The sequence below is a fragment of the Dendrobates tinctorius genome, unplaced genomic scaffold (assembly GCF_039654945.1).
Source record: "Dendrobates tinctorius isolate UK_male_01 unplaced genomic scaffold, ASM3965494v1 ptg000174l, whole genome shotgun sequence".
NCBI lineage: Eukaryota > Metazoa > Chordata > Amphibia > Anura > Dendrobatidae > Dendrobates > Dendrobates tinctorius.
The window spans coordinates 10,339,011-10,366,905 of record NW_027361841.1 but is presented as its reverse complement, the minus strand read 5'-3'; the positions used below and the strand labels follow the sequence as shown (position 1 = coordinate 10,366,905).

General features: G+C 44.8%; 1 long non-coding RNA gene across 1 annotated transcript; it reads left to right on the top strand.

The window, feature by feature from the left end:
* Positions 1 to 25,333, top strand: LOC141054083 (uncharacterized). Its single transcript, XR_012221354.1, has 2 exons — positions 1 to 149; positions 24,947 to 25,333. It is a non-coding gene; the product is annotated as an uncharacterized lncRNA (long non-coding RNA).
* The last annotated feature ends 2,562 nt before the right edge of the window (positions 25,334 to 27,895 follow it).

Here is a 27,895-nt window from a genome sequence, read left to right as displayed (position 1 = left end):
CCAACATATTCCGAAGCACTTCACAATTTTCATGGGGATTTGTTCATACAATAAGGGCATTACAGAATAAACATAACTCGGATACCAAGAGTAGTGAGGATCCTGCTCCCAAGCTTACAATCTATGAGGAAATAGGGGAGACACAAAAGGTAAATAGTAAAATGTGCTTATATTGTATGATACGGCCATAATATGCTAACTAGAGTTTGCACATAACGCTGCATGAACCGATCATCAGCCAGTATGTGAATAGCACAGACATGGAGGACTATTAATTGCATGGAGGGTGTAAACAGATTCTACAGGGGTCATTATTTTGAAGAAAATTTTGAATGGGCCAATCAGGGATAGTTAGATTAGTGACGTGGGGCAATAGGCAGGTCTAAAGAAATGTGTTTTTAGAATTAATCAAATTGCCCTTGGTAGTGTATTCCAAAGAATTGGTGGATCAAATTTCCATGCAGCCAAACAAATACACTTAAGCCTGTCTTCCAGAATTGATGCAGGAAATTGGCAAGGTTAGCATATACAATCTAAAAGGTCTGTTAATTATTTTGATTAGCTATTATGAGTTGGCAGCTGAAGAAAATAGCACAGCATCTTACATTATTTAGTGGTCATTGTTGAGAACTGCAGCTCAGCTCTTATTTAAAGAGGACCAATGTTTCATATTGAGATGAACACAAAATGTAATAAATATATATATATATATATATATATATATATATATATATATTTTGCCTCTCTGTTATGGTGATATTAGCAAAAAAAAGCATTTGCCACCTAATTAGTTAACTTTAGTTAAGTCTAAGTGGGTGTTAATAGATACTTTTCATTCTTCTAACTGGATGATCTGCTATCTTATAGCATCCACTTGGACTTAACTTGGGTAAAAAAAAAATGTTTTATCATGCTCTGCAATGACTATTACATCGTGTCCAGTTCAACATGAAAAATTTGGTGATAGGCCCTCTTTAACTGAACATGATGAGCTGCAGAGTAATAACAGTTGTAGAAGGTCTTTATCAAAAAAAGTGGAAAACCATACACATTTACTGAATGCCTAATTAATTATATTAAACAGCATTTATGTAAATCAATTTGCAGTATCTGATCCATCTTCCATGTCAGTAATCTGTGGTCGCTGGATGGGAGCTTTGAAAACTCTCTTACGTGATGTCTTGCACGGCTCTCCTTTTGATTAGCTGGATTGACGAGATATCATTGTTGCGGTGTGAAATATTCAACATTGATTCAGGCCAACTGATCAAAATAAGCCAACAGGAAAAAGGTAGTTTCCAGGACTCCTATTTTGCGGTCACAAATTACTGACGAGGCTAATGGCCCAGTTCCTGGAAATCGATTTGCATTACAGGGGTTGTTCACTACATGGACAACACCTTCTTGAACTAATGTTTGACCCAGATAAAACAAAGGAACCTCTACTCACCTCCTGTGCTGATGCTGCTCCAGTGGTTTTGGCACTCATGGTCCCAGGGCTCTCGTTCAGTGTTGTGACACATGGTGCCTGTGACCAAACAGTTATGATGTCACTTTCTCTGCCTTTTGTACGGGTTGAATATGAAGAGGAAGCGAGGGCTGCAGCTGCTCAATGACTTCCTCTTCACACTCAATCCATATGAAGGCAGAAACAGTGACGTCAGTGCTGATTTGGTCCCGGGCATCATGTGTCACAACAGCGCACCTGAGTCTCGGGATGTGAGTGTCGAAATCGCTAGAATGGCGCCAGCAGAGGAGGTAAGTATAGGTTTTTTAATTTTATCTGGATCAAACATTTAGTTCAAGAAGGAATTGTTCCAGTAGTGGACAACCTGTTTTACCATATAAAGCACTCTAGACTATATTTTTTGAGGCCTTCATACATGTCTTATTAGGTGTAGGCCATTAACATTCTTTTTATGCCAACATTCTCATTAGTTTACATTTTTTGTGTGGTGGATCATATAGTGGTAAGATGATTGATGTCCTACATATGCCACCAGCAACAAGTTTGTTATTTTTTTCACACATACTGTGAAGCCTTCTGAAAAATTCAGTTGTCTTACATCAACTAGCAATCAATCTAAATGCTTACTATACAAAAAGTTGTAGAGTAACACTAGCAATTAAGATTGTTTGTTTTTATATCTCTAATCAATAACATCATTGAATTTAGAACAATATGTTTTATGGCTGGAGTACCAAGGGAACTGTTTGGAATGAGTATGGTATGTTTGTTGATGATTGAGTTTATTTTGTGGGTGTGTGTGCAAAAAAGATACAAGTAAAGGTCAAATCATTAAATGGATATATGCGGCAATTAGCAAATGTTTGTACAGTTTTGGTCCATCCTTTACTGTCAGTCCATGTTCTAACCCTCAACACCATTGATTTATGATAATTGGGATTTATAGAAAGAATATAAATTGTTTTTGGAAAGTATTCAGGTTATAAAGAAGCATTTGCAGTGGTAAAAAAATCCATGCATAGAAATAGATTTTTTCCAAATATAAAGTATAGTTTACTGTCAAAATAAATTATTTTTTGAACTTTTTGCACTTCTTGTTTTGCGTTTGAACTTATTACACCGTTTATCAAGTGCAAAAGTAAATTAAGAAAGCATCTTGTACTGAGAATGCTTCTGTTTCTCTGACTCTTTAAAGTGATTCATTACTGGAAGGCAGGTCAGAGGGTGATAATGACTAATTATTTTACTGTGGTCGATTTCAATCCGTAAAAATTGCCCCAAGACTTAATAATCTTAAGTGGATTTAAACTAACTGTTGAAGAAAAAATAACTATGTTTAAACATGCAAAATGCTTCCTGTCTTTATAATCAGTGTCTATCCAAGATCTTCCAACCATAGGACGCAAAATAATTAGCCTTGTCTTCAAAGTGAGACAAGTAAATTATAGCACATACCTGCTGCAGAGTTATTCAATGGGATCAGACAAGTGTGCTAAGAATAGACACCAAGCCTTCCGTACATAAGAAATACAAGGATACTTTATATCTCGCTGTATGCTTAACATCTTCATGGAAGACGGTTGCTTATATAAGTTGTTGGGTTGATTACTCTTTTTTCCCATATGTCAGATATATGTGACCAAATTAACTGCAATAATATATTAATGTCAAATTTCTATTCCATTATTAAAATTGTAGTTTAGAGTGATCTATTGAAATGAGCAGATCTGACAACATTCGAATTTACCAATTCATGGGTTTTACCAAAAGCGAATTTAACTGTACTCCCATAGTACTTTCAATTGAAGGCTATACTATGTGCCACTATATAAAGGTAGAGTAGTATACACTCACTGGCCACTTTATTAGGTACACCTGTCCAACTGTGTGTTAAGACCTAATTTCTAATCAGCCAATCGCATGGCGGCAACTCAGTGCATTTAGGCATGTAGACATGGTCAAGACAATCTCCTGCAGTTCAAACCGAGCATCAGTATGGGGAAGAAAGGTGATTTGAGTGCCTTTGAACGTGGCATGATTGTTGGTGCCAGAAGGGCTGGTCTGAGTATTTCAGAAACTGCTGATCTACTGGGATTTTCACGCACAACCATCTCTAGGGTTTACAGAGAATGGTCCGAAAAAGAAAAAAAATCCAGTGAGCGGCAGTTCTGTGGCCGGAAATGCCTTGTTGATGCCAGAGGTCAGAGGAGAATGGGCATACTGGTTCGAGCTGATAGAAAGGCAACAGTGACTCAAATTGCCACCCGTTACAACCAAGGTAGGCAGAAGAGCATCTCTGAACGCACAGTGCGTCGAACTTTGAGGCAGATGGGCTACAGCAGCAGAAGACCACACTGGGTACCACTCCTCTCAGCTAAGAACAGGCATCTGATGGCTACTTTCAGCAGGATAATGCGCCATGTCATAAAGCTCGAATCATCTCAGATTGGTTTCTTGAACATGACAATGAGTTCACTGTACTCAAATGGCCTCCTCAGTCACCAGATCTCAATCCAATAGAGCATCTTTGGGATGTGGTGGAACGGGAGATTCGCATCAGGGATGTGCAGCCGACAAATCTGCGCCAACTGTGTGATGCCATCATGTCAATATGGTCCAAAATCTCTGAGGAATGCTTCCAGCACCTTGTTGAATCTCTGCCACGAAGAATTGAGGCAGTTCTGAAGGCAAAAGGGGGTCCAACCCGTTACTAGCATGGTGTACCTAATAAAGTGGCCAGTGAGTGTATGTCACCCATAAGACCCATCGTAAAAATGTATAACCGATTGTCTACTTTAAACTGTAAGACTTGCATGGAATATGGCAGTCTATTATGCTATTTCTTCTATTTTATGCAGCAGAAAAAAATGTATAATAACAGATGCTGGTCAATAGCAAAAAGAAAATGTTTCTTGAGGCATAAGTGGAATGTACTGATAAAATGTAATGTCTCCCACACTATGTCACTTAACATACAGCAAAAATGCATCTGACTACATTATCGTTTAGTATTTTTCTCTTTCCTATCTCTGACATTATTCGGAAAGACTTAAAGGAGCTGTCTATTTCCCAAATTCCAGTCATTTTTGTCCTCATGAATTGTGATATCAATAACAGTAGGGAACATTTTCTTTACAAAAAATACTCAGCTGGAATTCACTTTGCTAGGGACATATTGTAGCATGAAGTTCCTTTATTTTAATGGCAAATCCAAAGTGGAAAAAAGAGCCGGGCTGAATAAACCGCGCTGACCAGAAAAAAACGCAGCTCCGGCAGTCCATATAATAAAAAACTTCTTTAATAAGCCTACGCGTTTCGTGGCAAAACCAGCCACTTCATCAGGGCCCTGAGAAGTTTTTTATTATATGGACTGCCGAAGGTGCGTTTTTTTCTGGTCAGCGCGGTTTATTCAGACCGGCTCTTTTTTCCAATTTGGATTTGTTTCATTTACTACCAGCGGGATACCAGCGATGACCGGACCTTTATGAGTGATTCCCAGTTTGTTGTGACTCACACAACTTCAGCAGGTGAGTCTAATTGATTGGGCTTGCTTGCTATTGTGGTTCTTCAAGACAATACACCCTATGTGCACTTTCCATTTTTGTTTTTACTTTAATGGCAAATTTATAAAATAAAAACAATCTTTCATACAGTAATTTGTATACATCTGCTCAATAGAAAGTAAATGATCAGCTGCACAAACTGCATATGCACACTACCCCTCTCAAGTAAATTTAACATTTGTAGATAAATATGCAGATAAATATCCCAGAAGGCACTGGTAATATGCAAATTATCTCCTCAGGACTCTTCCCCTGGTTTACCAATTTCCTCTTTTCAGCTGCAACCGCCAAAATCCAGTGATCGTTGAGCTCTTGGAGACTCTTTACTTATCCCAGAAGGCACTGGGAATATGCAAATTATCTCCTCAGGACTCTTCTCCTGGTATATTCATTTCATTGCTTTGAAATCTCTTTAATAATAGCAATATCGAAGAGGCCAGGAGCCATTTGGTGAGCTGCATTTCTTGCTACATGTTCACAGACTTACCAGTGGAAAAGCCAAACTTCACATGCCACAAATTCAAGCTTGTGTCCCTGTTGGAGGAAAAGTTGCAAAATTTCGAAGCTACATTGAAATTCATTAAGGAAGGTGAAGAGTTCTTAGACAGAGCAGAATTATCTCTTCATGCTACAGAAAGAGAAGAAATTCGAAGTGCACCTGAAGAAACAGAGGAATGGAAACATGTGACTCAGAGAAGCAAGAGGATCGGGAGGCAGTCAGCACCCATACTGCTCAGGAACCAGTACCAGGCTCTTACGCAGGAGAACAATGAAGAAATACATCAGGATAAGACTTTGTCAGCAAAGAGCAACCTTGCACGCCCTCAGAGTCGTCCTGGATGGAGAAAGAAAAATGTTGTGAAGAAGAAATGGAGAGTGGTAGTCATGGGGGATTCCCTGTTGAGAGGAACAGAGGCCGCTATCTGCAGACCGGATATAACCTCAAGAGAAATGTGCTGTCTTCCAGGTGCAAAAATTAAAGATGTGTCTGACAGGATATCAGGACTCTTCAGACCTACAGATGACTACCCATTCCTGCTAATACATGTGAGGACAAATGACACCGCAAGAAACGACCTGGAAACCATCTGCAGTGACTTTGAAAACTTAGATAAGAAAGTAGAAGAACTGGGAGCACTGGTGGTCTTCTCTTCCATCCTCCCAGTGGATGGCCATGGAACAAGGAGGTGGAATAAGATTCTGCAGGTGAACAACTGGCTACATCGCGGAAAAAATCGCAGCATGCTCATTCTTTTGTGCGGAATTGCAAAGAATTGCCGCGATTCCGCACCCATAGGAATGCATGAGAATCGCTTACTTCCCACATGTGGCTATGCCCACCATGCGGGAAGTTAAGCGTCTCATGTGCGGTTGGTACCCACGGTGTGGAGGAGAGGAGACTGTCCTCCAGGCCCTGGGTACCATACCCCTGTAAAAAAAAGAATAAAAAATAAAAAATCAGGGTATATTTACCTTCCGGTGTTCCGCACTGCATTCCCGGCCTAGCGTTCCCAGTAATGCCTTGCGGCAAGGCCCTGTAATGACGTAGTCTCGCGTGACTCTAGCGGTCTCGCGAGATCGCTATAGCAACGCAAGACTACGTCATCACAGGTCTCACAAGGCATCACTGGGAACGCTGAGGCCCGGGAATGCATCGCGGGATGCCGGAAGGTAAATATACCCCAATTTTTTATTTTTTTTTAGCATTTTAACATCCTATCTTTTACTATTGATGCCGCATAGGCGGCCTCAATAGTAAAAACCTGGTCACACTTGTCAAACACTATGTTTGACGAGTGTGACCAACCTGTCAATCACTTTCCAAGCGATGCTTCAAATCGCTTGGAAAGTGCTTGAATATCGCACGCGAAAATCGCGATCATAATCGTGGTGAAATCGCGCAGAAAAAAAGCGCGATTTCTGGGAAGGAGTCCGGTTTTTAGTGAGCGTTTTAAAACGCTACGTGGGCCCACAGCCTAACTTGTGCCACCCTGTTTTTAAAGGGACCAAAAGTAATTGGACAGATTAAATAATTGTAAAAAAATGTTCATTTCTAGTACTTGGTTGAAAACCCTTTGTTGGCAATGACTGCCTGAAGTCTTGAACTCATGGACATCACCAGACGCTGTGTTTCCTCCTTGATGCTCAGCCAGACCTTCACAGTGGTGGTTTTCAGTTGCTGTTTGTTTGTTTGTGGGCTTTTCTGTCTGAAGTTTAGTCTTTTACAAGTGAAATGCATGCTCAATTGGGTTGAGATCAGGTGACTGACTGGGCCATTAAAGAATATTCCACTTCTTTGCTTTAATAAACTCCTGGGTTGCTTTGGCTTTATATTTTGGGTCATTGTCCATCTGTAGTATGAAACGATGACCAATCAGTTTGGCTGCATTTGGCTGGATCTGAGCACACGGTATGGCTCTGAATACCTCAGAATTCATTTGGCTGCTTCTGTCCTATGTCACAGAATCAATAAACACTAGTGACCCAGTGCCACTGGCAGCCATGCATGCCCAAGCCATCACACTGCCTCCGCTGTGTTTTACAGATGATGTGGTATGCTTTGGATCATGAGCTGTACCACGCCTTCACCATACTTTTCTCTTTCCATCATTCTGGTAGAGGTTGATCTTGGTTTCATCTGTCCAAAGAATGTTCTTCCAGAACTGTGCTGGCTTTTTTAGATGTTTTTTAGCAACGTCCAGTCTAGCCTTTTTATTCTTGATGCTTATGAGTGGCTTGCACCATGCAGTGAACCCTCTGTATTTACTTTCATGCAGTCTTCTGTTTATGGTAGATTTGGATATTGATAAGCTTACCTCTTGGAGAGTGTTGTTCACTTGGTTGGCTGTTGTGAAGGGGTTTCTCTTCACCATGGAGACTATTCTGCGATCATCCACCACTGTTTTCTTCCGTGGGCGCCCAGGTCTTTTTGCATTGATGAGTTCACCAGTGCTTTCTTTCTTTCTCAGGATGTACCAAACTGTAGATTTTGCCACTCCTAATGTTGTAGCAATTTCTCGGATGGGTTTTTTCTGTTTTTGCAGCTTAAGGATGGCTTGTTTCACCTGCATGGAGAGCTCCTTTGACCGCATGTTTCTTTCACAGCAAAACCTTCCAAATGCAAGCATCACACCTCAAATCAACTCCAGGCCTTTTATCTGCTAAATTGAGAATGACATAATGAAGGGATTGCCCACACCTGTCCATGAAATAGCCTTGGAGTCAATTGTCCAATTACTTTTGGTCCCTTTAAAAACAGGGTGGCACATGTTAAGGAGCTGAAACTCCTAAACCCTTCATCCAATTTTAATGTGGATACCCTCAAATGAAAGCTGAAAGTCTGAACTTCAACTGCATCTGAATTGTTTTGTTTAAAATTCATTGTGGTAATTAGAGTTGAGCGATACCAGCCGATACTTGAAAATATCGGATCGGAATGGATCGGCCGATCTTAAAAAAAGTACCGGTATCGCCGATTCCGATACCGGGAACCAATGCAAGTCAATGGGGCCAAAATATCGGAATTAAAAAAAACCCTTTCTTTCCTTGTAGGTTAATTCTACATGAAGAAAAACAACTAAGAATAATGTAGAATGTATTGTGGGAGGTGGAGGAGACATTAAAGCCATAGAGGTTTAGCCCAATCAAATGGAATAGCAGGAATTAAACTTTTTTTTTAAAGACGTTAGGAGTTACAAAGATATTGACTATGTTAGCCTCATTTATATTTTGCCAGACATGTATGTCTTCTTCTTTCTTCTTTCTTCTTCTTTCTTATTCTTCTTCCTTTTTTTACCTTCTTCTTATTATTATTCCTTTTTTTACATTCTTCTTCTTCCTTTTTTTACATTCTTCTACTTCCTTTTTTTACATTCTTCTACTTCCTTTTTTTACATTCTTCTTCTTCTTCTTCTTCCTTTTCTTACATTCTTCATATTCTTCTTATTCAACAATTATTATTCTACATATTCAACTTCTTCATCTTCTTCCTATTCTTCTTCATCATATTCTTGTTTGTGTCAGGCATTCCTGTAGTTGTTATCTAGAAAAGTTAGAAGTTTACACCTTCCGTTCTGCCTGTCACAAAAGATTTACAACAGGATTTGTCCGCGTTCAGTTTGGCCTGCAGCAGCAGGCCTTTTCCAGGGGCACCACGAGGACTCACCCCCATACACTGCTTAGTCTTCTTCTGCTTATAAATAAGATAATATCATTTGCTCAGAGTATTAGTCTTATGCTTAATGTTCTTCTGCTTTGTTTTTTTATGCTTCTTTGTCTTCTCTCTCTTGTTGTTCTGCATCTTGGTGATTGTCTTCCTGTTCTTTGTCCTCTTGAACCAGCTGACGGTACTGGCACCCAGAGGGGCAGCAGAAGGAATAAGAGCCAATGGCACAACCGAGGACCAGCTGACGGTGCTGGAACCCGGTTACTAAGCAGGAGGTACCTGTGCTACAAAGCACTTCCAAGGACCAGCAGACATTGCCGGAACTCAGATACCGAGATGGAGGCACCTAGGCCAAAGGCTCTGACGAGAACCAGCTGACGGTGCTGGAACCCGGAGGGGTAGCATAAGCTGCAAGAGCAAATGGAAATAGCGAGGACCAGCTGACAGTGCTGGCACCCGGAGGGGCAGCAGAAGGAATAAGAGCCAATGGCACAACCGAGGACCAGCTGACGGTGCTGGAACCCGGTTACTAAGCAGGAGGTACCTGTGCTACAAAACACTACCAAGGACCAGCAGACGTTGCCGGAACTCGGATACCGAGATGGAGGCACCTAGGCCAAAGGCTCTGACGAGAACCAGCTGACGGTGCTGGAACCCGGAGGGGTAGCAGAAGTTACCCCTGAAAAGCAAAGTTGGCATGCCGCAAGCTGGCCGCAGTTACCGAATCACACAGTCCTACAGGGGGTGCTTGTCCTACTGGCACTACGGAACAAGCCTTTCTTACCAGAACCCGCAGTCCACATAGGAAGCACCTAAACTGCTGGCACCCTAACCTCGGCTAACCCAACCGCAACACGACATGGCAACTTGGGGTGGCAAACTGACATTGACACTTCCCGGAAACAGCAGGCAGGGCTGGAACCAAGCTGGGCAGGAGGGAGTACCCGTGCCAAAGTCAGTTATGAGCAGCAACTGGCGATGTTGGAGCCCAGGACAAGCACTTAGCAGGCTGAGGCCTGATGTGCTGTCAATTGGGAGGCAGCAGGACAGATTGCCATCAAAACAGCAGGGGAACAGCTGACGTTACTGAACCCCACAAACACAGGAGCTAGTGTTTTACTCTGTGAAGACGGCACTTCCGAGCAACAACTGGCTGTGTTGAAGCCCAGGGACAAGCACGGAGCAGGCTGAGGCTGCATTGAAGAAATTTTAAGATCGGTTGTAGACTACTAATTTGAACCAAGCTCCACTTAGGCCTGTGGCTTCACTGATTTTCGTATTTCCCCTGTCCTCCATAATGGGAATGTGGACAGAGCAGGCAACATTGCCGGACACACATCAGGGGATTAACTGACCGGACTGAACACCTGTAACACAGGAACAAGTGTGGATTGTGCAGACGCCACTTCGGAGCTGTAACTGGCGGGGTTGGAGGACAGGGGAAATACGAGAGACAGTGGAGCCACAGGCCTAATTGGAGCACGGTTAAAAATCAGTAGTGGTACGACTGTGTAGGCAGCAGGAGACTTTGCCATCCACACAGCAGGGGATCAGCTGACGTTACTGAACCCCACTGAGACACGGGAGCAAGTATCTCTTTCCGTGTGGACGGCACTTCCGAGCTACCACTGGCTGTGTTGAAGCCCAGGAAATAGGAGGGTGTAGGCAGAGGCCTACTGTATTTGGAATGTGGTGACAGCAGGAGAGACTGCCATCCACACAGCAGGGGATCAGCTGACGTTACTGAACCCCACTGAGACACGGGAGCAAGTATCTCTTTCCGTGTGGACGGCACTTCCGTGCTACAACTGGCTGTGTTGAAGCCCAGGAAATAGGAGGGTGTAGGCAGAGGCCTACTGTATTTGGAATGTGGTGACAGCAGGAGAGACTGCCATCTCCACAGCAGGGGAACAGCTGGCAGTGCTGAACCCCACTAACACTTGAACGAATGTGTTTGGCTCTGTGGAGATGACACTTCTGAACACCAACTGACGCTGTTGGAGCCGAGGATTAGGCGTGGAGCAGGCTGGGGCCTACTGGATTTTGGCAGGTGTAGGCAGCAGGAGACTTGCCATCTCCACAGCAAGGGAACAGCTGGCAGTGCTGAAACCCACTAACACTCGAACGAATGTGTTTGGCTCTGTGGAGACGACACTTCTGAACACCAACTGATGCTGTTGGAGCCCAGGATTAGGCGAGGAGCAGGCTGGGGCCTGTTGCTTTTGGCAGGTGAAGGCAGCAGGAGACTTGCCATCTCCACAGCAGGGGAACAGCTGGCAGTGCTGAAACCCACTAACACTCGAATGAATGTGTTTGGCTCTGTGGAGATGACACTTCTGAACACCAACTGACGCTGTTGGAGCCCAGGATTAGGCGAGGAGCAGGCTGGGGCCTGTTGCTTTTGGCAGGTGAAGGCAGCAGGAGACTTGCCATCTCCACAGCAGGGGAACAGCTGGCAGTGCTGAAACCCACTAACACTCGAACGAATGTGTTTGGCTCTGTGGAGATGACACTTCTGAACACCAACTGACGCTGTTGGAGCCCAGGATTAGGCGAGGAGCAGGCTGGGGCCTGTTGCTTTTGGCAGGTGAAGGCAGCAGGAAACTTGCCATCTCCACAGCAGGGGAACAGCTGGCAGTGCTGAAACCCACTAACACTTGAACGAATGTGTTTGGCTCTGTGGAGATGACACTTCTGAACACCAACTGACGCTGTTGGAGCCCAGGATTAGGCGAGGAGCAGGCTGGGGCCTGTTGCTTTTGGCAGGTGAAGGCAGCAGGAGACTTGCCTTCTCCACAGCAGGGGAACAGCTGGCAGTGCTGAAACCCACTAACACTCGAATGAATGTGTTTGGCTCTGTGGAGATGACACTTCTGAACACCAACTGACGCTGTTGGAGCCCAGGATTAGGCGAGGAGCAGGCTGGGGCCTGTTGCTTTTGGCAGGTGAAGGCAGCAGGAGACTTGCCATCTCCACAGCAGGGGAACAGCTGGCAGTGCTGAAACCCACTAACACTCGAACGAATGTGTTTGGCTCTGTGGAGACAACACTTCTGAACACCAACTGACGCTGTTGGAGCCCAGGATTAGGCGAGGAGCAGGCTGGGGCCTGTTGCTTTTGGCAGGTGAAGGCAGCAGGAGACTTGCCATCTCCATAGCAGGGGAACAGCTGGCAGTGCTGAAACCCACTAACACTTGAACGAATGTGTTTGGCTCTGTGGAGATGACACTTCTGAACACCAACTGACGCTGTTGGAGCCCAGGATTAGGCGAGGAGCAGGCTGGGGCCTGTTGCTTTTGGCAGGTGTAGGCAGCAGGAGACTTGCCATCTCCACAGCAGGGGAACAGCTGGCAGTGCTGAAACCCACTAACACTCGAACGAATGTGTTTGGCTCTGTGGAGACGACACTTCTGAACACCAACTGACGCTGTTGGAGCCCAGGATTAGGCGAGGAGCAGGCTGGGGCCTGTTGCTTTTGGCAGCTGAAGGCAGCAGGAGACTTGCCATCTCCACAGCAGGGGAACAGCTGGCAGTGCTGAACCCCACTAACACTTGAACGAATGTGTTTGGCTCTGTGGAGACGACACTTCTGAACACCAACTGACACTGTTGGAGCCCAGGATTACGCATGTCGCATGCAGAGGCCAATGGGCAGCGGTTTTTATGGAGGTTGTTGACTACTACTGATTCTAACCATGCTCCACTTAGGCCTCTGGCTCCACTGTCTCTACTATTTACCCTGGCCTCCAACCCCGCCAGCTACATCTCTGAAGTGGCGTCAGCACAATCTACACTTGTTCCTGTGTTACTGGTGCTCAGTCCCGTCAGTTGATCCCCTGATGTTTGTTCGGCAAGTTCGCCAGCTCTGTCCTCATTCCCACTACTGGTTATGGGAATGTGGACAGAGCAGGAGACCTTGCCGGACACACATCAGGGGATAAACTGATGGGACTGAGCCACAGGAACACAGGAACAAGTGTAGATTGTCCTGACACCACTTCAGAGATGTAGATGGCGGGGTTGGAGGTCAGGGGAAATAGTAGAGACAGTGGAGCCAGAGACCTAAGTTGGGCACGGTTAAAAATCAGTAGTGGTTTGAATGTTGATGGAGCTGGTGATTTTGCCGTCCACACAGCAGGGGATCAGCTGGCGTTACTGAACCCCACTAACACAGAAGCTAGTGTGTTTCTCTGTGCAGACGACACATCTGAGCGACAACTGGCTGTGTTGAAGCACAGGGATTATAGTTCAGGTGGTAGAAAAATGAACACACCAGCAGACCTGGATACAGTTGCCAACCACTAATTTAGTCTGTAAGAGGAATGGCAAAGTCTTTGGAGATCCAGGCCTTGTTCATTTTCAGGAACGTCAGCCGGTCAACATTATCGGAAGATAGTCGCGTGCAGCAGGGCAAGCCAGCACCTCCAATGCATACTGGCTAAGCTCAGGCCATGTATCCAGCTTAGAGACCAAAAACTTGAAGGGGGAAGAGCCATCTGGGAGTTCAGCGACAGGGCAAGACATGTAGTCTGACACCATCTGACGGAAGCGTTGCCTCCTGCTGACTCGAGGCGTCGCTGATGGTGTAGACAATTGTGGTGGACACACAAAACTTTGCCACATTTGGGCCATAGTGGTCTTGCCTTGTGCTGCGGCGCTGCCTCTGCTCCCTCTTTGTGCAGAGTTTCCTCCACTGCCTCGACGCACAGAGCTGCTTTGTAAAGCACTAGCAACAATGCTGTCGGGTGGAATGGAAAACATTATGGACTGCACCAGTGACTCTTCGTACTCCCGCAGTTTACGCTCCCGGTTCAACGTTGGTATGAGCCTTTGTACGCTGTCCTGGTAGCGAGGATCTAGGAGGGTGTACACCCAATAATCAGCCGAGACGAGAATGTGGGCGATGCGGCGGTAGTTTCTCAGGCACTGCAGCATGAAATCAACCATGTGCTGCAGACTCCCTACTGCCAAAGAACCGCTGTCCCCTGTTTGAGGCGTGACCTCGGCCTGCTCTGCATCACCCCACCCTCGCTGTACATACTGAGTAGAGGTTTGTGTACCTCCCTCCTCTGGAGAGATGTCTTCCTCCTCCATCGACTCCTCCTCATCCTCCTCACAAAGTGTCCCCTGCCTAGTCCTTTGTGAGGAAACACGTAGCGCAGACTGTCCAGAAGCAGATGGCATTTGGGACTCCTCATCCTCCACCTCTTCCGAAACCTCATCCCTTAGTGCTTGCAGTGTTTGTTGAAGCAGGCAGATAAGGGGGACAGTCATGCTGACTAGTGCATCATCTGCACTCGCCATCCGCGTGGATTCATCGAAGGCACGCAAAACGAGGCAGATGTCCTTCATAGAGGCCCACTCAATGGTGCTGAAGTGTGAACGGCGCACAGTGCGACTTGTTTGCGCCTGATGCAGCTGGTACTCCATGACTGCTGCCTGCTGCTCACACAACCGCTCCAACATATGTAACGTTGAATTCCACCGGGTGGGTAGGTCACATATGATGCAATGTTCCGGAAGGCCAAATCGTCGCTGCAGAGCAGCGAGGCGCGATCTTGCCGTGCTGGAACGTCGCAAGTGAGCGCACTCTATGCGGACCTTGTGCAACAGTGCATCAAGATCCGGATAGTCCCTCAGAAAGCTCTGCACGACCAAGTTAAGCACATGTGCCAGACATGGGATGTGTGTGAGGTTGCCTAGGCCAAGAGCTGCCACCAGATTTCGGCCATTGTCACACACTACCAAGCCCGGCTGGAGATTCGCTGGCCCAAACCACACATCGCTCTCCAGAGCTCCTGCGCTGTGTGGCTTCGATTCCCCAAAGAAATTAATTTGAGTACAGCCTGTTGACGTTTGGCCACGGCTGTGCTCATATCGGTCGTAACAGGCTCCTGCTCTGCTGTTTCTGAGGAACTTGAGTAGGAGGAGGAGTCTATGTGTACAGACTGGAGTCCTGCAATCCGTGGCGTTGGAAGAACACGTACAGCGCCACTCTCCAGATCTGTACCCGGCTCCACAACATTGACCCAGTGGGCAGTGAGGGAAAGGTATCGTCCCTGTCCATGGTTACTGGTCCACGCATCGGTGGTCAGGTGGACCTTGCTACTAACGGCGTTTAGTAGCGCATGTTTTATTTTGCCCTCAACATGTTTCTGCAGGGCAGGGACGGCTCGCCTGCTGAAATAAAAGCGGCTGGGCACGTTGTATTGGGGGACTGCCAATGCCATTAAGTCCCGGAAGGTGTCAGTGTCCACCAGCCTGAATGACAGCATTTCAACTGCCAGAAACTTGGCAATGCCAGCATTCAGAGACTGTGCTCGGGGATGGTTTGCCGAGTAAGTGCGCCTTTTATCCCATGCCTGTGCTACCGATGGCTGTGACGGATGGGAACGTGCTGCTATGGGTGGAATCTGACAGGGTCTCCGGACAACAGTGGCAGAGGTTCTTCCTTGGCGATCCTGTGAGGAAGCCGAACCAGCAGTGTGTGAGCTGGAGGAAGAGGCCCCAACACGAACTGAAGAGGTGGTAGGTGGTGCTGTACGTTGGCCTACGTCTTCAGGGTGTCTCTGCAACTCCAACTCGTGCTTGGTGCCCACATGTTTCCACATATTTGTGGTATTGAGGTTGCTGACATTTCTCCCTCTTTTGACTATCTGATGACACAGCTTGCATTTGACAAAGCAAATGTCATCTGCAACTGTGTCAAAAAAGGACCACGCACTGCAACTCTTGGGAGCGCCCGGTTTGCCTTTGGAATGAGGAATGCTCCTAACGGGTGCCGAAGTGGAGGGTACAGGCAACCAAGTCTTCCCCCTCCCTCTGCCTCCTGTTTTGGCCGGTAGGGGAATCTCTTCCTCCGAGCTGCTCCCACCACCTTCCTGTTCCTCACGCCATGATGGGTCAAGGACCTCATCATCTTCCCTCCCCTCTTCAAACAGCTGCTTCTCCGGGGTTGTCTCGCCAGCACCGTACGCACCAGAAAGTGGCAACTGAGTCTCGTCATCATCTGATGCGTACTGAGGTGTGCTGACCATAGGCACTGGCCCACTCGCCTCTTCAGATTCAGAGGGACAAAGAAGTTGCGCATCACTGCATACTCCCTCTTCTTCACATTCAGGAATGCTGCTTGGCTGGCCCCCTCTTTCCAAGCCAACAGATTCCGAGAACAGAAGTAGAGACTGTGATGGCTCCTGTCCATGTCTCTCTGACTGCCTGGGCACTTTGGCAGGTGGTGAAGAGACAGATGGTTGCTCTTCGGTGCTCTGATCCTGAGAGGATGCGGAAGTAATTGAAGTCGATGCGTTAGCTGCCATCCATCCGACAACGGCTTCAATTTGTTCCTCCCGCAGCAGTGGGGTACGTTGAGGTCCTACAAAGCTGCGCATAAAGGACTGTTGCCTGCTAAAACTGGGGGATGCTGATCCACTGGTGCCCGCAGCAGGCCCAGAATCCCCACGTCCTCTACCTGCAGAATCCCCACATCCTCTCCCTGCAGAATCCCCACGTCCTCTCCCTGCTGAAACTCCACGCCCACGCCCACGCCCACGCTCCTTACTCCCTGCCTTCTTCATCTTGCAAGACTGCTTAAGATAGGCAAAAAAGTACAAAGGGGGGCCTTAGTGTGCTTATTCCTGAACAGCTGGTTACAGGTACAAGAAACACTAATTTTATGAAGTGTGTGTGTGTGGACTACACTTTAATAGGAGCTGATGTGGCCTACACAAGTTCCAAATGTAGTGTTTGGTGAACTTTTTTTGTGGTTTCTTTGTTGGAAACAAACTCAAAGTATGTGAACAAAGAATTGAAACTGATAGTATCACCAACTTTTTGGAGCTATTACAATGCAGGCAGGTAACCTACAATGCAAAAGATGAGGCTCCAAAAAAATTGGGTAATACTAATCTGGCTGCGCCGGCAGGGCACAAGCCAAAAAAAAAGGCTCCTCTATCTACTCCTATATAGTGTTTGCAACCAACCAATGTTGATGGATACGGATGGATGCACACTAATAGGAGAAGAAAAAATGAGCTGCACTCAAAGACAAATATGTGTGAGGCAGTGACGCACGTTGAGCGTCCTACAACCAGACGTAGCTGCAGGACACTCTACTCAGCGTGAGCTGCACTCACACACAGTCAGAGACCTCTCAGACAGCCGTCAACAGTGCAGCTAAGTGGGCACTGGCACTGACAGGCTGCAGAAAGGCTCCGCTGTGTACTCCTATATAGTGTTTGCAACCACCGTAGATGGAGACGGATGGATGCACACTAATAGAAGAAAAAATGAGCTGCACTCAAATAAAAATATGTGTGAGGCACTGACGCACGCTGAGCGTCCTACAGCCAGACGTAGCTGCAGGACACACTACTCAGCGTGAGCTGCACTCACACACAGTCAGAGACCTCTCAGACAGCCGTGAACAGTGCAGCAAAGTGGACACTAGCACTGAAAGGCTGCAGAAAGGCTCCGCTGTCTACTACTATTGTTTGCAACCAACGTATATGGATACGGATGGAAGCACACTAGATTGAAATTATGTAAAAAATGCAGCTCAAAAAATAAAAGATGTATGAGGCAGCAGTGATCACACTGGGTGGCCTACAGCCTGACGTGGCTGCAGGACCCACTCCACAGCGTGAGCTGCACTCACACAGCCCTTGCAGACAGCTGTGAACACTGCTGCTAGGGCAAAGAAGGCTACAGTGGTGGTTTATGTAGCCTGGGTAAAGCACTAGATGTTTGGTGGAATCGCTATTTCTAACTGTCCCTCACAGTCTTCTACAGCAGCCTGTCCCTAACTGAATTCACAGCAGAGTGACCAGAAATGGCGGCTGCGGTGGCTTTTATAGTGCATCATGACATCATTTCGGCAGCCAATCACAGCCATGCCAATAGTTAACATGCCTACATGCCTAACAGGATGTGCCCACACTTCGGAGGATTCCCATTGGCTTAATCAAAGCAAGCAGGCTCATAGCATGATGGGAACTTCCGATTCCGGAATCCGATATGACAAAAGTATCGGAAGTCAGTATCGGAATTCCGATACCGCTAATATCGGCCGATACCCGATACTTGCGGTATCGGAATGCTCAACACTAGTGGTAATGTCTAGAACCAAAATTAGAAAAATGTTGTCTCTGTCCAAATATATATGGACCTAACTGTATATCTTTCCTGTATTCTTAGGGTTAGAAATAGTGCTGACTATTGGGTTGCCAATTTGTTAGATCCACGTCACAAGAGTAAATTTAGCCAGATGCTTCTCTGCCCCCCCAGAAAGGGATGGGCACATACTGGAGTATTGAAATACCATTGTAGACAATCTTAGGGGTGGTTTTCCTCAAAACAGCAGTGAGGCACACAGTGTGCATTACAGTTCTAGACATCCAACCCAGGGAACGTCAAGGTGTTTACGCAAAAAACATCATATTCAGCAGCAGCAGTGTAAGTGGCATAAGTAATTTCAGTGAGTCGTTTCACACATTCTTTAAACCAGCCCATGCACCAGCAGAACAGAGTACAAGTCTGACATGCTATGAACGATTGGAGATGATTTTGCAGGAGTATCTTGTGTGCAAGATCAATGCCATCAAGGGGGGTTTGGACCCTTTTACATTTTGGTCTTCAAAAATGGAAGAGTGGCTTGAGCTTGCCTGTCACGCCTTGGAGGTTTTGTCTGGCAACCAGAACGTGTCTTGGGTGCTTCTGGTGGTGTCCTGATGGATAAGCACACCTGGCTGTCCCCTGAAAGTGAACACTGCCTGACTCAAGTATCAGAGTCAGGCATCAAATTCAGGTATCAGAGTAAGGTATCAGAATCAGATATCACACAGAGTATTTTTGATGTTTGACTTTCCTATATGATCATGTCCTAAAATGGACACTGTACCCATGGATAACTGCTGCTGAGCCATTTGCAAATTTCATCTGTGGGTCAATTGATGCTACTTTTCATGGCGTCGACCCCTAATTTTACCTGTTTGGGAAGCTTTTTGTCATACCTTAAGGTGTTGTGTACATGTTTGATTTGGCCTCCCATTGAATCTAAAGGCGTTCAGGTATGTTTGTTGATCCCTTTGTCGAACATGTTCGACAAAAGTCTAATCATTCTACGAACTGAACTCAATCAAATCTTGAAAGATTTGTTCATCTATAGTCAGATACAAAATGTCTATTGCTTCTCTGGTGGTCAGAGATATTTTTCTGTGATTCGCTGGCCGTATGAAACCATCAGGGGTTATAAAAGGACAGGCGCTGATATGCTCAGCACACTGGCACCATTGCACACATCAGGGACTGTTCTTATTGGAGGGAGAGAGTGCTTGTTCAGGGCCGTGTGTGCACAGTTGAACAAATCAGAGTCCTCTAGTGTTGATTCTGAACCATCATACTAACATCCTTTGTAGGGGATAATTATGTTCTTTGCGATTTGTATCAGATACATTCTGCATTGGCAGAATCAACCAAACCAATAGAGAAACTTGAAAAATGTGGTCAATGGCATATGATAATAAAAATACCTTTATTCACAGTATATGCTGGCAACAAAGAAAAGAGCGAACACTCAATTAAAATAAAAACATTGCATAATCCCTGAAAGGTAAGTAATAGAAAAGAGTCTTCCAGCCGCAAGGTGCAAACCATTGTCATCCTGGTTGGGAGGTTGCTACATACGAATGGCAATGGAGATAGGGTTCATAGAAGAATTTGGGACCCGTTATCACCTCTCGTTCAACCAGCGAGCAGTAGAGACCGAACACTTGCCTCGAAACAATCTATCTTTTATCATAAATCCTCTCTGCCCTCAAGAATGTAAGCATTTTGTATTCTATTATGAACTGCTCTTTACCTAGACTACCATCTTCCTATGGCCCGCTTCAGTGCCGCTGTACTTTTTCTGTGCTGCAGAGGTAAAGCTGTCTCTGTTAGCAGCATGGGAGAGCCCTATTTTTGTACCAGTGGCAGAGACATGCCACTGATCTGAGCTGTCATTCATCAGGAGTGCACCATTCTCAGTAATCATGAAACCAAGAAGTGTAGTGGTGCACATCGGAAGAGCACATTCTAATAACAAAAGATTTGTCAATAGCAATGGAACTAAGTCCAAAGTGACAACCTATAAAGTGGCACATTGAGGTAATAATCATAACAGTAATATTATATAAATTAAATAATATAAGTAAAACTAACAGACATTATTTAACCCCTTAGTGACAGAGTCACTCGTATTTACAATTCTGACCACTGTAATTTTATGAGGTTATATCTTTGGAATGCTTCAAACAGATCCAACTGGCTATGAGAAACTTTTTTCGTGACATACTAGTGGTAACATTTCTTCAAAATGACTTGCGTTTATTTAAGAAAAAAATGGAAATTAGGCAAATATTTACAACATTTTTGTTCCCTTAAATCAGAGTGTCATATCGCACAAAATGGTTAATAAATAACATTTCCCACATGTCTACTTTACATCAGCACAATTTTGGAAACATAGTTTTTTTTTTGTTAGCACATTATAAGGGTTAAAAGTTGACCAGCAATTTAGGGACAAACCTCATATTTGAAGTGAGTATGACAGAAAATACCCAAAAGTGACTCCATTCTAAAAACTGCACCCCTCAAGGTGCGCAAAAACCACATTCAAGAAGTTTATTAACCCTTCTGGTGATTTACGAGAACTAAATCAATGTGGAAGTAAAAAATGAACATTTTACTTTTTTCACAAAAAAATTACTTTGGAACCAAACTTTTTTATTTTCAAAAGGGTATCAAGAGAAAATGGACCACATCATTTGTTGTGCAAGTTCTCCTGAGTACGCCAATAACCTGTATGTGGGGGAAAGCCACTGTTAGGGTGCATGGCAGGGCTCAAAAGAGAGGAAGCACTGTTTGACTTTTTGAACACAAAGTTGGCTGGAATCAATGGCAGGCGCCATGTCATGTTTGGCGACCCCTGATGTACCTAAACAGTGGAAACCCCCCAATTCTAACTTCAACCCTAACACAGACCTAACCCCAATCCTAACCCAACACACTGCTAACCCTAATCCTAACCACAACCCTACCTCCAACACAACCCTACCTCCAACACAACCCTAACCTCAACCCTAGCCCCAAACCTAACCCTAGCCCCAACCCTAACCCTAGCCAACCCTAGCCCTAGCTTTAACCCTAGCATCAACCCTAACCCTAGCCCAATCCTATCCCTAGCCCTAACCCAACCCTAACTCTAACCCTTGCCCAACCCTAGCCCTAGCTATAGCCACAACTATAACACCAACCATAACCCTAATCCTAGCCCACCCCTAACCCTAGCTATAACCCCTACAATAACTTTAACCGCCACCCTAACCCTAGCTATAAGCCCAACTATAACCCCAACCATAACTCTAACCCTAGTCAACCCTAGCCCCAACCCTAAACCTAGCTATAACCTCAACTATAACCCCAACCTTAACCCTAGCTCTAAACCCAACCCTAACAATAGCCCCAACCCTAACCCTAATGGATAAATGGAAATACAGCTTTTTATTTTATTTTTACCTAACTAAAGGGTGGGTAGATTTACTATTTTTTTTATTTTGATCACTGTGATAGTCTATCACAGTGATCAAAAGGAAACAATAGGAAACATTTCCTATTGTTGCCGGGTGCCGGCCGGCAGATCTTGGCGGGTGCACTGCGCATGCACCTGCCATTTTCTTCTTTGAAGAAGACGCCAATGGCCAGGGGACCTCATCGGGGGATGCAGGATGGTCCAGGGACACCGAAGGTACTGGGGGAACCGCATTTTTCTCTCCTCTGATGTGCTAGATCACATCAGAGGAGAGAAAAATTAAATGGGAAATGGGACTTTTTTGTTGTCACAGTTATTCCGTGAATAACGGTGATCGCAACACTGGGGTTGGTAAAAACCGACCCAAATCATGTTCTCCAGGGTCTCAGCTACCCACGGTAGCCGAGACCCTGGAGAATTTCCAACGCAGGGGGCGCTATACAATTATTTCTCAGCACCAATAAAAAGCGGCGCTGAGGAATAAGTACCCTTAACTGCAGCCGTTAAAAGGCGTGTTGGCGGTCATTAAGGAGTTAGGAAAATTGTGCCTAATTTAACTTTTTATTTAGTATGTGACCATTATTAATATTTAAATCATTCTCTGTGAAGAACATACATTGTCAGTATAACACTGTGCAAAAAGGAGTAGAGTTTCCACCACTCCCCCCACCCTTGGTTATAAACTTTGTAAAACTGTCACACTTGTCTAAATAACAAAAACAAATCAAAGTAAAGCAAAAGCAAAGTTTTAGGTTACATTTCAGATATTAATGTACATTTGGGCATAATTGTCTGTCAAACCATTTTATCATTTATTCCATCAGTGTGCAAACCTATTAGCCTCTAGTAGATATTTTAAGTCAGATAAGATACTAATTCCCTTTGATCTTGAGAAAAGGTCTGTCACAATAGCAGAGGTGTCTAATAAACGGTAATCCATTGACCTGAACTATAGAAGATGTTTACACAGCTTAACTTCAAAGTGGCCTAACACACCCTAATTTAGTACAGTTCATTCCACTAAATGCTTATGGATACAAACTAGTATATAGGGAGTATGAAAGCAGATTATCACTACCTACACAAAAAAGATCATTTCTTGCATCTATCACTTAAATCCTCAGACATTTGCCTAGTTGAGCCCCACTCCTTTTATGAATGAATCTTGTCTTAATATGGTTGAAAGCTATTTTAAGTGGGATAAAAGAAATCCTCCCCTTCAGTGTGCAACAGCATAGCTACTTACAACATTATTCTGGTAACAAAAAAATATAATTTTATTATAAAAATTATCTAAAGTTACCCCCTTACTGCTGCATATAGCTACATGAGGGCTTGCTGTCTGCAAGATGAGTTGTTGGATTGCTGCTTCCAGCAAGTGGCGCTATATAGTCCAAGTCCTTGTCCTCTCTGAAGAGGCATATTGCATATCAAATTTCCTAGAGGAGAACTGCATGGTGAATAAGGCTCCTTAGCTTGACATGCCGGAGCTAGTATGTCACTCTAAACAAAGAGAAAATTTACCCCTTAGACCTCAATCCAGAGCCTCTCAGCTTGCCAAATCAGTTCTCATACTTTAGCCTAAGTCATATTGCAAGTCTCGTTAAAGGGTTGATAAAGACTTGTAGGATCGCTGCTTCCAACAACTGGCACTGTAAAGTTCAAGTCCTCTTCCTCTCTGAAGAGGCAATTTGCATATGTTTTGAATGACAACATTCATTTTACCCTATAAGGTACTGGAAATGGTAAATCAAAATTTCAAGTGCAGTGTAATGTAGAAAAAAATTAAGAAATTTCCACTTTTGTTGTGTAAGGATTTGTGTTTATTCTAGAAATGACCTAACTACTATGTGATGAGCGAGCATACTCATTACTTGAGATTTTCAGATCATGCTCGGGTATTCTCCGAGTGATTGGATGTGCTCGGAGATTTAGATTCTGCTGGCGTAGCTGCATTATTTGTGGCTGCTAGAGAGCCTGAATACCTGTGGGGATTTCCTAACAAACAGGCAATCCCCACATGTATTCAGCCTGGCTAACAGCCGCAAATCAAGCAGCTACGGAGACAGAAACTAAATCTCCTAGCACATCCAAGTACTCGAAGATCACTCGAGCATGCTCGGGAAATCTCGAATAACAAGTATACTCGCTTATTTTTTTTGTGTTAATTGGAAAAAAAAACCTAATGCAATTTTGAAAAAAAATTGTGTCTTCAATTTCCATTGAAAATTTTTGGGGAAAGTGGGGGGTGCGTCTTATGGTCGCAATATACTAACCTCCGGGGCTCTGCGGTGCGGTGGTGGCAGCGGGCGGGGCTCTGCGGTGTAGTGGTGGCGGGCTGTGCTCCGGTGCAGGGGCGGCGGCTCTGCCGGCATTTCCTCACAGCCCGGAGGCCCCCGCACATCCCTTGCTGGCCGCCGCCATGTTGCGGTGGCCTCCGGGAACATGGCCACCGGGAAGATGGCCGCTGGGCCGGGGATGGCGCATGTGCGCATTCAGATCTCGTCCCGAGATCTCAGGGGACGAGATCTCATTGCCGAGATTTGAATCTTGTCCCCCTGCACCGGAGCACAGCCCGCCGCCACCCTCACCCCGCAGAGCCCACCTGCCCCAGCTCAGCACAGCCCACCTGCCCCAGCAAAGCTGCCCCAGCCCCAAAACAGCTGCCCCAGCAAAGCTGCCCCAGCACAGCTACAGTTGCCCCAGCACAGCTGCCCCAGCCCCAGCACAGCTGCCCCAGCAAAGCTGCCCCAGCACAGCTACAGCTGCCCCAGCCCCAGCACAGCTGCCCCAGCACATCCCACCTGCCCCAGCCCCAGCACAGCTGCCACCGCATGACCCCTGTGACTACTCCTCCACCTGTGCCGGATCCCTTCCCAGGTAAGCTGAATTCGGACTGTAAGATGGACCCCCACTTGACACATTATTTTTTTCCCTATTTTCCTTCTGAAAATTGGGGTGCGTCTTATAGACCGGTGCGTCTTACAGTCCGAAAAATACGGTATATTTTTGATATTTTTAATGTCTAATTTTAAAGGCTGAAAAGAGTGATCCAAATTTTTAATTTTTATTACATTTTTAATATTTTTTCCACATAGGGTACCTTTGAACTGCTTCTTCTATATACTGCAATACCAGTGTTGCTTTAATATTTGTTTATTATGCAGTGCTATGTTATTCCGCAGTGCTTTACAGACATTATTATCATTATATCTTTGGAATGTGGGAGGAAACCGGAGAACCCAGAGGAAACTCAAGCAAGGACGGGGAGAACATGCAAACTCTTGCTTTAAGCATCAAAAGTCATGGACTCCAATGAAGTCAAGTCTGCCTTACCAACATAGAAGCCATAGTAGCCTTCTTCAGATCCCCCTTCCTTGCCATAGCAAGCCCTGTGATCATGTCGGAATGCCTAGACCAGACTGCATGTCGTAAATGTCGATCTCAGAAATTTAAAGAATCTGCTATGTATGGTGCAGGCTCAGCTACTGAGCTCACTTCATATATATTAACCTGGCAGGTATATGTATGCCACATATCTGGATGGGGTTAAATATAATATTTAAAAGAAATATGGTATTGTAGTACTGTTTATGATGACAATGGGATGACTGCTGAAAAGTGATTTCTACGTAATAAGAGGTTTCAGTCTATTATAAAGCTCAACGATAACAGTGAAAACTATATAATATATAGATTTTTTAAATACAGTTACATAAAAAATAAAAAAACGACACATTACCTTTAAGACAGGCTCTATCATAATACATTCATCTGGTATTAGCCTTTCACATGGGATCTCATTGTAACAGATTTTATCTTACATCTCTTTAGACAGGCTTATCACCTCATTACACTAATTTAACACTTCCCTTTTCACTCTTCATAAATTGTCCTTGGAATCTGCCCCTTCCTATTCATATACAGGTACTTCTCACAAAATTAGAATATCATCAAAAAGTTAATTTATTTCAGTTCTTCAATACAAAAGGTGAAACTCATATACTATATAGAGTCATTACAAACAGAGTGATCTATTTCAAGTGTTTATTTCTGTTAACCCCTTTCTGCCATTAGACGTACTATCCCGTCCATGTGCCCTGGGACTTAATTCCCAAGGACGGGATAGTACGTCTAATGCGATCAGCGGCGCCCACATGGTGAGCGCCGCTAATCGCGGCCGGGTGTCAGCTGATTATCACAGCTGACACCCGGCACAATGTGTCAGGGGCTGTCACGGACCACCCCCGACACGTTAACCCCTTGTACACCTTGATCAAACATGATCGTGGTGCACCGGGTGTTAAAGGGAAGCATCGGCAGGGAGGGGGCTCCTTCCGTGCTTCCCTGAGCCCCCCACGGCAGCGCAATGTGCAGCGCTGCTGCAGGGGACTCCTTCCCTACAGGCCCCCGGATCCAAGATGGCGACGGGGGGCCTTCGGGGGCCTGTAGGGAGCTGACTTCCTCACTGCCTGCAAAGCGCAGGCATGAGGAAGTCTGTTGCACTGCCTGTGACAGATCGCTGATCTGTCACAGTGATCTGTGATGTGACAGATCAGCGATCTGTCACAGGACAGTGATGTCCCACCTGGGACTATGTAATAAAGTAAAAGAAAAAAAAAGTGTAAAAATAATTTTTAAAAAATCGCTAAATAAATTAGTAAAAAAAAAAAAAAAAATTCCCCAATAAATTCATTTTTAGAAAATAATTAAAAAAAACAATAAAGTACACATATTTGGTATCGCCGCGTCCTTAGCGACCCGCCCTATAAAACTGTCCCATTAGTTAACCCCTTTAGCGAACCCCTTAAAAAATAAAAGTAAAAAACGAAGCAAAAATATTGATTTATTATCATACCACCGAACAAAAAGTGCAATAACGCGCGATCAAAAAGACATATATAAATATCCATGGTACCGCTGAAAACGTCATCTTGTCCCGCAAAAAACGAGCCACCTTACAGCATCATCAGCAAAAAAATAAAAAAGTTATAGCTCACAGAATAAAGCGATGCAAAAATAATTATTTTTTATATAAAATTGTTTTCATTGCAAAAAACCGACAAAACGTAAAAAAAGACCTAAATGAGGTATGGCTGTAACCGTACCGACCCGAAGAATAAAACCGCTTTATCAATTTTACCGCACGTGGAACGGTGTAAACGCACCCCCCCAAAAGAAATTCATGAAACGCTTTTTGTTCATTCTGCGTCCCAAAAATCAGAATAAAAAGCGATCAAAAAATGTCACATGCCCGAAAATGGTATCAATAAAAACGTCAACTCGTCCCGCAAAGAAAAAGACCTCACATGACTCGGTGGGTCAAAATACGGAAAAATTATAGCTCTCAATATGTGGTGATGCAGAAACTATTTTTTACAATAAAAAGGGTCTTTTAGCGTGCGACAGCCGCCAAACATAAAAACCGCCATAAAAAGTAAATCAAACCCCCCGTTATCACCCCCTTAGGTAGTAAAAAATAATAAAATGAAAAAAATGTATTTATTTCCATTTTCCCATAAGGGTTAGGGTTAGGGCTGAGAATTAGGGTTAGGGGTGTGTTAGGGTTAAGGTTGGAGTTATAATTGAGGGGTTTCCACTGTTTGGGCACATCAGGTGCTCTCCAAATGCAACATGGCGTCTGATCTCAAGTCCAGCCAATTCTGAGTTGAAAAAGTCAAATGGTGCTCCTTTCCTTCCAAGCTCTGCCATGCGCCCAAACAGTGTTTTACCCCCACATATAGGGTATCAGCCTACTCAGGAAAAATTGCAAAACAACTTTTGGGGTCCAATTTCTCCTGTTACCCTTAGGAAAATAAAAAATTGGGGGCAAAAACATCATTTTTGTGGAAAGAAAATGATTTTTTTATTTTCACGCCCAGGCGTTATAAACTTCTGTGAAGCACTTGGGGGTTCAAAGTGCTCACCACACATCTAGATAAGTTCTGTGGGGGGTCTAGTTTCCAAAATGGGGTCACTTGTGGGGAGTTTCAATAGTTTAGGTACATCAGGGGCTCTCCAAACGCACATGACACCCGCAGACCAATCCATCAAAGTCTGCATTCCAAAACGTCACTACTTCCCTTCCGAGCCCCGACGTGTGCCCATACAGTAGTTTTCTCCCACATATGAGG